The sequence below is a fragment of the Dromaius novaehollandiae genome, chromosome 1 (assembly GCF_036370855.1).
Source record: "Dromaius novaehollandiae isolate bDroNov1 chromosome 1, bDroNov1.hap1, whole genome shotgun sequence".
NCBI classification, from domain to species: Eukaryota; Metazoa; Chordata; class Aves; order Casuariiformes; family Dromaiidae; genus Dromaius; species Dromaius novaehollandiae.
Window position 1 is genome coordinate 93791700 of NC_088098.1, and position 8125 is coordinate 93799824.

The 8125-nt window shown below is 49.1% G+C and overlaps 1 long non-coding RNA gene across 1 annotated transcript; it reads right to left on the bottom strand.

The window, feature by feature from the left end:
• Positions 1–831: 831 nt before the first annotated feature.
• Positions 832–7669, bottom strand: LOC135329958 (uncharacterized). Its single transcript, XR_010391665.1, has 2 exons — positions 7507–7669; positions 832–5175 (listed from the first exon to the last, which is right to left on the bottom strand). It is a non-coding gene; the product is annotated as an uncharacterized LOC135329958 (long non-coding RNA).
• Positions 7670–8125: the final 456 nt, after the last annotated feature.

Sequence of the window (8125 nt, forward strand, 5' to 3'; positions counted from 1 at the left end):
AGGGTTGGTGGCATGGGGGACATGCCAACCAGCCTGCAGCCTGGGCTGGCTGGTGAGGCCCTGCCCTACGCCCGAGTGACCGTCCCTCGGGTGGGGGCACCCGCAGCAGAGACCAGAGCATCAGCTAATCCCATGAGACAAAGGGAGCCCTCACGGATGAGTGGAGGGGTCACAGGGCCACGGCAGGAGATGCAGAAGGAAATGCCGAAGGCAGACCCCCGGCCGTGCCTGCCAGAATGCCCTTGGAGGAGACAGTGAGGCCCAAGGGGCAGACCGATGCTTACAGGGATGGGGGGTCTTTCTTCACCCGGCGCCCCGGGCCAGCTCGGACAGGACACAGCTAGCTCCCCAACCTGCTGGCCTTGGGGTGCCACACAGGGTGACTGCCTTGGGGGTGCCACATGGGACTGGTGGCCTTGGGACTGGAAGTGGTGGATGTAGGGGGGTCCGAGGGAGTCTGACCTATGGAGCTGCCCCACTGTTTAGCCCAGGACACAGGCTGAGCTGGGCAGAGCTAATGGAAGAGGAATAGAGGGGCTACAAGCTACACCCTTCTTCATTCCTGCAGCATATCCAGCTCTCGGGCTCTTTGTAAATGCTCCCCCAGGCCAGATAATTTGCCCTCTGCAGCATGCACAATCTGCCAGAGAGAGAAGATGCGGGACACGGGCAATTCAGGTGGCAGCAGCGTTAGTTCAGAGTCCTCCTGGTGGCCCAAAGCCCTCCAAAACGCATTTTCAATAGGCCACCAAAACAACCACTAGATGTTTAATGACTTTCGATCTCTCCTGCCCCCAGACTGCTTTTGAAACAGTGACTCAGATGCCAAAGTCCCAGTAGCAAAGTGGCTTTTTAATGACATGATTCTAGCTCAAATTCCAGGCACAGGGGGAGGCTTTGACACTGCTGTTTGTTTTCTTATTGGAGAAGTTCAAGAGAAGCTCAAGGCTTAAAAGCAAACCCTTGAAAGCAAAGCATTCCTAATCACATAAAAGTGTCTGCGCAGGCCGGGGCTGAAGAGGGGGCTTGTGACTTTAATCTTTGCATATCCCTTTCTTTCTTCAAGCATCTCTCCCTCTCACAGACAGACACACAGACACACACGCACATGCACACAAAACTCTCCCCAACACCAATAGTATAATCCTCCAGGAGAGCAAAGCAGAGGAAGAGGAGGAGGAGGAAGCTGGCCCGCCTGCCTGCCCCCATGCTGAGCCCGAGTAGACTTTGTGAGAAAGCTTCTCTCCATCTGCAGCCCAGCCCGGTGGGAGTCAATTAATTCTGAATAACCTAAACCGACAGAGGTATTTGCATTCACAACCTGACTGATGACCGTATAAAATTGATTTATGAATTGAAGTACTTTCCCTCCCCTTATCCCCGATTCAAGCCATAATTGATTATACGTGCTGCAGCGAAATTAAAGAAAAGAAAATTAAAAAAAGAAAAGAAAAAAGGGAGGCCCCACAGACACTGCTCTATATTCTCAAGGTTTCCCGGGATTAGCCGATCTATTCATCACTTATTTTTTTATTTAAAAAGTTGCTTCCTTTCCCCTCTTCATCAGCTTTCCCCCCACCTTTATCCCTGCCCCTAACCACCACCTCTCAGCCCAAGAGGCAGCAGAGTGGGTTGTACCTAGGGAGAGATGATGGGAGGTACGATACCCCCGCAGCATACCAACAGCATTCCCACAACACGAGGGCGAGCAAGAAGATCTCAAACTTGACACTCTTATTCCCAGGGTAGAATAGACCCCTCTTAAAGGAGAGCCTAAACTGTAAGTCCTCAACCCAAAGTGACAGAAGCTTATGCTTAACTTTGTGCCTTGCAATTGCCCCATTGCAGACCATTACAGGGTGGAGACTTCGCTTTGCCCTTCCATCCCATCATCTCTAATAAGAATAACACTCACACAGTGCTTTTTACCTATCCCCAGAGAAGTGCTTTGTGCTAGTGGGTATTGTTAGGAATACAAGGAAAGCTTGATTAGATCAGACCCGAGATTCACTTGCCCAATGTCAAAAGTAAGCACAAGAAATCTTGCTGGAAGCACTTATATGATACAGCTTCCCAGATTTCCTCCTGAAACTTAATATTTAAATATTGAGCTGAACCCTGATGCATAAGAATTGATGACCCTTTTAATTTTTTTCCCCTCATCATCCACCTACTCATCCCTATCTGTTATCCTAACTTTCTTATCTACTTACCATATTTCTTCCCATTCTGCATGTGGGAACACAGAGGAGCAGAGCAGTGGTGGGAACAGACCAAAACCATACAACTAATCCACAGCTGAACTGCAGGCAGAACGTAGCTCACCTGATTACTAGTCTTGCTCTCTTTTCTCTCTGCCTCTTTCTAAATACTTCAAAATCATTTAAAAAAGAAAAAATACATCCTTTCATTTTGTTTTCACTTCAGTGGAAAGAAGCAAATAAAAACCATGATTAAACTCAAATCATGTATGATTTCATTAAAAACCATTTGCCTACAGTGCTCCATAAAGCTCAGGGAGCCCTTGAGCATGTAGCTCCAACATCATATCACTCACTTTATGTAGTTGCAGTGTTAAGGGTTCCTTTTGTGTTAAGGGAAACTAAGGTACAGGAAAATAATCAAAACAAATGTTTTGAGCAGCCAGATACAGAATGGCAACGTCATCTGAGTGCCCCTCTAATGCAACAAGAAAGGCCATGATCCAAGTGAATCAAAGCTGGGATTTTTAGTTGCCCATCATTAGTGTCTATGGGTCCAATGAGGAGACCTCATTTATTTCAACCTCCGTAAATTTCTTTTGCTCAGTTTGGACAATGCTGAGCAGAGGAACAGAGCTCAATGAATAAACATCAAATGAGGCCACTTTCCTCAACTGTTTACAGAGGCTTTCAGCAAGGAGCACATGCAGGGACATTCGCCTGGCAGAAGTGGCACTAGCCACAGGGTTCAAGGGGAAACTACTTTGCTTGCTGCCAATAGGCCTTACGAGGACCACAAGGAATGGCTTTAGTCAAAGTCTTGCTGCCCTGATGCCTGTGAACGGGGCATTAAATGGAAGAGAGGCGCAAGGGGCAGGGATAGCCACAGAGATAGCCCTGGGCAGGGACCCGGCTGGGCCTCCCCTTCAGCAGCCACTTGCCTTCCAGCCATGTTCTCCCCACCTCAGCCTTTGTCCTCAGCTAAACCTTAGTTTTCCAGGTGTCTAAACCCATTGTGTTGGGGACAAAGGAAGGCTGGGGCAGGGGGACTCTGTGTGTGTAATTAAAGCCAAAGGTCTTACGTGGGTGTTAGGAAGCAAGAAGTGAACAGGTGGCTCAGATCCCTGGTGGAGGCTGGGTGTATGCTGAGGCCTGCAGAAAAGAATTTGAGAAATACTTCGAAAATCCTTGTGACTGGGAAGGCAGAGCTCCACATTACAAGAGTCGGACTCTATGCAGAATAAAGCCCATCTCTGGGCAAATAATGATTTTCTGTTTTAGCCTGGGACCTCGCTTGGGAAAGAGCTGCATATCACCTTCAGAAGTTTAGAGGCCCTGCTCTTGGAAGATGGTACTATAGACCTGTGGCCACCTCACCTATTAGATCTGGTCTGAGATGCAAAATCAGGCTCTGTGATAGCCTCTAGTCCCCTTCTCAGTTGTGAGTCTTGTCAAACATTTCCTGCGCAGACAGAACCTGTTTCACCTTGAGGTGACATTAGGAGCAGATGCATTGTGCTGGCTCTAGAGGGGTTCATCAGACCCCTCTACCTGCCTGCTAAGATGAACGTGCCTCCGATTTCATGCAGCAGTGGCTCCGGCATCCATTGAAGCATCCTGATGTGGGCTGGCACATGTGGAAGCTTCTGCTCCCCCTGAGAGCCAACACCAGTATAACATGACAGTTCCAAACAAGTCCCATGCCCTGTCAGGATCGCTTGTTTCCACCCTAGAAGTGACTCCCCAGGTGCTGTCTCAAAAGTACAGTTTAGCTCCAAAGTTAATTTGTGAAAGTTTGGCCCCTAATTATCCAAAGTGTCACCAAGAGAGGCCAGCACAGCCTGTTAACACCTGTCCAAGTTAATCTAATGAAGAAACACTGTCCAAAGCTTGAGGTGGTGACAACAGGCAGTCCAAAGGCAGCTAGCGAGCCAGCATAAACCAGAGGGCATAGGTACATCTACACTGACATGTCACCTAGTAGCCGAAGACGGTCACCTCTGGCTGCCTGGGCTACCTGCTGTTGGGCTTTCGTGGCAGAGCGAGCCGCTGAGCTTTGAGCAGGCAATGCCGAAGGTGGAGGGGGCCCGCAGCCTTGGCGGAGGAGGGCACTGCCTGGCACCCGCTTCTGCCCAGCTGCCTCCTGCCTCTGCTGCAAGGAGCATTGCAGGTGGCAGCCCCCCCAGAAAGTGTGTGAGCGGGAGGGATGTTGGCCCAGATTTGCATCCAAAGGTCACCACGTCCTGAGTGCTAAATGGGTGGACAAAGACGTTAATCGAGGAGTCAGAAAGGGCAACCTGAGGAGGAAAGGCAGCTGGGAGTGTAGAAGCAGAAATCAAGGCAATTAGCAGGCAAAAGAGGAATAGTTTTGCATGCCTTTCCACATGGAAAGAACAGCACAGTATTATCTGAAATTGAATTATTTTTTCTGCCAGTTGAGAGGGAGCAACTACAAGGCTGGAGCAGATGTTTCCACCAGGAATCACAGTGTGTCTTTCTTCCCACACCAACCAGTGACCCTTCTGTGAACAAAATGGCAGCTCACTGAAATTACACAGCACAAAAAATAAAAGCAGTGCCATCCCCACACATACCCTCACAGAAGGGGGGTATGTGATGTGGTAACATGTAGGAGCACCAGTCACAAATTAATATTGCATTGCACGAGGCACTGTACAAACACAGGATTTAACGATGGCCCATGCTCCAACGAACTCACAACGCAACTATTACAGGCAACAGCAGGTCAGTACAGCCTGCGGCCATGCAGGCATTTTTGAACTGTTGTTCAGAGTACAGACTAAGGTCATGTTCCTTTGAAGCTGAGTCAATCTTTTTCCTGAGTTCACTGGGAACTCAGGCCAAACCCTGGTGACTGTGAGATGGACCAAACCTCATCTTTTGAAGATGGAGTGAGCTGAATTAGCAGCTGGGTCTTCCAGGCATGGAGAAGGCAACACGACAATCTGTGTAACTAAAAGAAAAAAACAGAACAGAAAAGTTTCAAAAAAATATTAATAAATGAGTATACATTTTTACTTCCTCTCTCACTGCTTCTTTTTAAAAAATCCTTCTATTAAGAACTGCTTTTCAGAGGGCCTGTTAGATAATGCATTCTCCTTCTTTTACAGTACAAATTCATCAGCTGCCTTCTAATACCATTAAATCACACGAGCAGAGGCACTAGTTACCTACCGGGTCAGTACAAGAGGGGCTAGCAGCTCTGTCCAACAGTACACCCAGGCACTAATCTCTGCACATTCCCATTCTGGATTCTTAAAGAAACCTTCATAGTTAATCCACGGCTTAGGGATTGCAGCAACCAAACAATGCCAGACAAAAATCTGCTATTTGCAGAGAGATCTCCCTCCTTTGCAGGGAACCTCTGCACTAACTGTTCGCCCACTGCATTCAGTTAAGCACCTGAGGAGGGGTGGTGGGGCATCAGTGGCAGGCCTGCTAGGAGGGCATGGGCTTCACCTGAACCCAGGGGGTATGTGCTGGCACTAGCCATGGAAAAAGCGGGCCAAATCTTAAGGGCCACAATTAGCTTGTGTAATTTACAGCAGCCCCTAGGCTGCTCTCACCATGCAAGAAAGCTGAAGTTGCAACCAGTGCTCTGCCTATCCCACCTCAGTGGGCACCATCTCCATCACAAACCCAGCTTAGTTGGAGTGGGGATTAACACACCTCCTCCCCACACCACATTTCTCCAGCCAGCCATTAGCCTTGCTCGGCAAGCAAACCTTTCAGGATCTGGACTTCAGGCACGTATTGTCACACATAGGAGGTGGCATAAATACAGCATCTGCTTAGGTGAGGCAAATACAGAATAATACATTTATTTCTCCAAATGCCTAGGGCCCCGGGACTGGCTAAGCCCATCCTTTTTTGCGTAGAGTCTACTTGAAATATAGAGACAAAAGACTGTGACAAAGTGGCTGTTGGTCAGATACAAGTCATTTAGCTCAATATAAGGGTAATTGGGTGTCATTCTAGGGTCTTTATAACACAAAGGATCAGACTAGATGGTCTAATGATCTCTTTTGGCCTTCAGATCTGTGAACTGATTCCCCATCTTTCAAGCACTCATTTTCTCTTTCGAAAGCTGGGGTGCAGATTAGGTATAAAATATCAGTGTCCTGCAGCTCCAGTCCCATTGTGCTGCTGCATGTTTGATAGCTACACTGTGGCCCAACTGCCTGAGGAGCTTTTTTTTTTCCTACACTTGTCCATGTCTGGTTGTTTCTGTTATTAAATTCCACAGTGACAGACCCTTGGGAAATGCAATAGGTTTTTATTTCTTCCCAGCTGTAACTGTGCGAGCACTTTTATCAACAGATTGTCTCTGCAAATGTCACAGACAATGCAGCATTTTTACATGAGTCAAACCAAAGCATAAAAATGTCTCCCGGACAACATTTTGGTATATCTTTGTGCAACTGCCTTTATAACAAAGGAGAAAAGATCCAGACCTTCTTCAAGTAAGTATCTGAATGTTGCCAGGAAGGAGGGAAACAAAACCCCCCACCAATATAGGGACAAAGATCCCAGGTTACACCTGGAAGGGGAGATTTTCTCTGCGGGTTTCTGAAGCCCCGAAAACACAGCAGGGGTTTGTTTCTAGGAACTGCAACTCAGCGGCAGTGCCAGCAGGTCGTATTTTACAGCCGGGGCCAGGACAGGATGAAAAACAGAGAGCTGGTTTCTAGCTTTCCCCATCTTTAAAGAGAAATTCCAGCCGGCTCCCTCCTAGTCGAGCCGGCCACGGCCGAGCGCGGGGACCTGGGGGAGCAGACAAGCGCGAGGCTCCATTTACGGCTTTTTTCTCTTCTCCTCTTCCCTCGAGGCGAAACGTCTTGCTCTGCGGCCGCTTCTCGCTCTGGCTCGCCGCCCCCCCGCCCGCGCGGCATCCCCTCGCCCCCGTAACAAAACCGGCACACACACATGCGCTCGCACACACGCACGCATGCACAAAGGATTTCAAAGGGCCCCTTTATTCGCCCGCAGCTGCCCGCGCAGCCCCTGCTCCAGCGCTTGCTGGGCAAGGCCCCGTATTCTTCAGCTCCCAAAGGCCCCCATTGCTGTCAATTAGTTACGGGACGCCACTGGGATTCAAGGCTGACAGCTCCGGCAAAGCAGGAGAAATGGGCTCAGTGGGGAGCGAGGGGCCTGCCCTCGTTTTTTCCCCCCTTCTTCCCCGCAAGAAATACCTTTCTCAGCAAGGCTTTTTTCGGAGGGCTCCCCAGCCCCCAGCTGCCCTGCTCGCCCGCGCATGCACACACACGCACACACGTACACGTACATTGTGCTGAGGGATGAGAACGCACTGCAAAAGCGGTGCCAGGAAAAGGTGATCCGTGGAGATAGGGGGTCATCAATATCCCAGCGAGCTTCTGTCAGCACCTTCTTGCTCTGCCCTCGGCCCCAGGCTCTGGTTACAAATCCCTGTCTCCCAGCTCCCTGGGATGCGTGTAACATCTTATTCCTCCCCGCCTTTCCCACCCACACTTGTTTTGCAGAAGGAGAGGCATGGGGCAAGATTAAAACGTGATTCTGCAACAAGTGTGGCTTTCACATAGCAACATTTTATCCACTGCTGCTGCTCGGTGTTAGCAGAGTGCAACTCATCTCTCTACATACCCACCTGAAGTACTGTAACACACAAGCTTATGGATGAGGTGGGGAATAAACAAGGAGGGGGAAGCTGATCCAGTAATTTCATGGCAAACATCTGTGCTATGAAATTTAGGAAAGAAACAAAGGCTGTAATCGTTTGGGAGTGAGAGACTTCTTCAGCCAGACCATGGAAATAAGATATATTTCAAGACAAAGCGTTCCCACGCTCTCAGCCCTAATACAGGGTGCAGAAGAACATCCACCCCAGGTGTCGTCACTGGTGATCTCAAAAGGGATGCATTTCA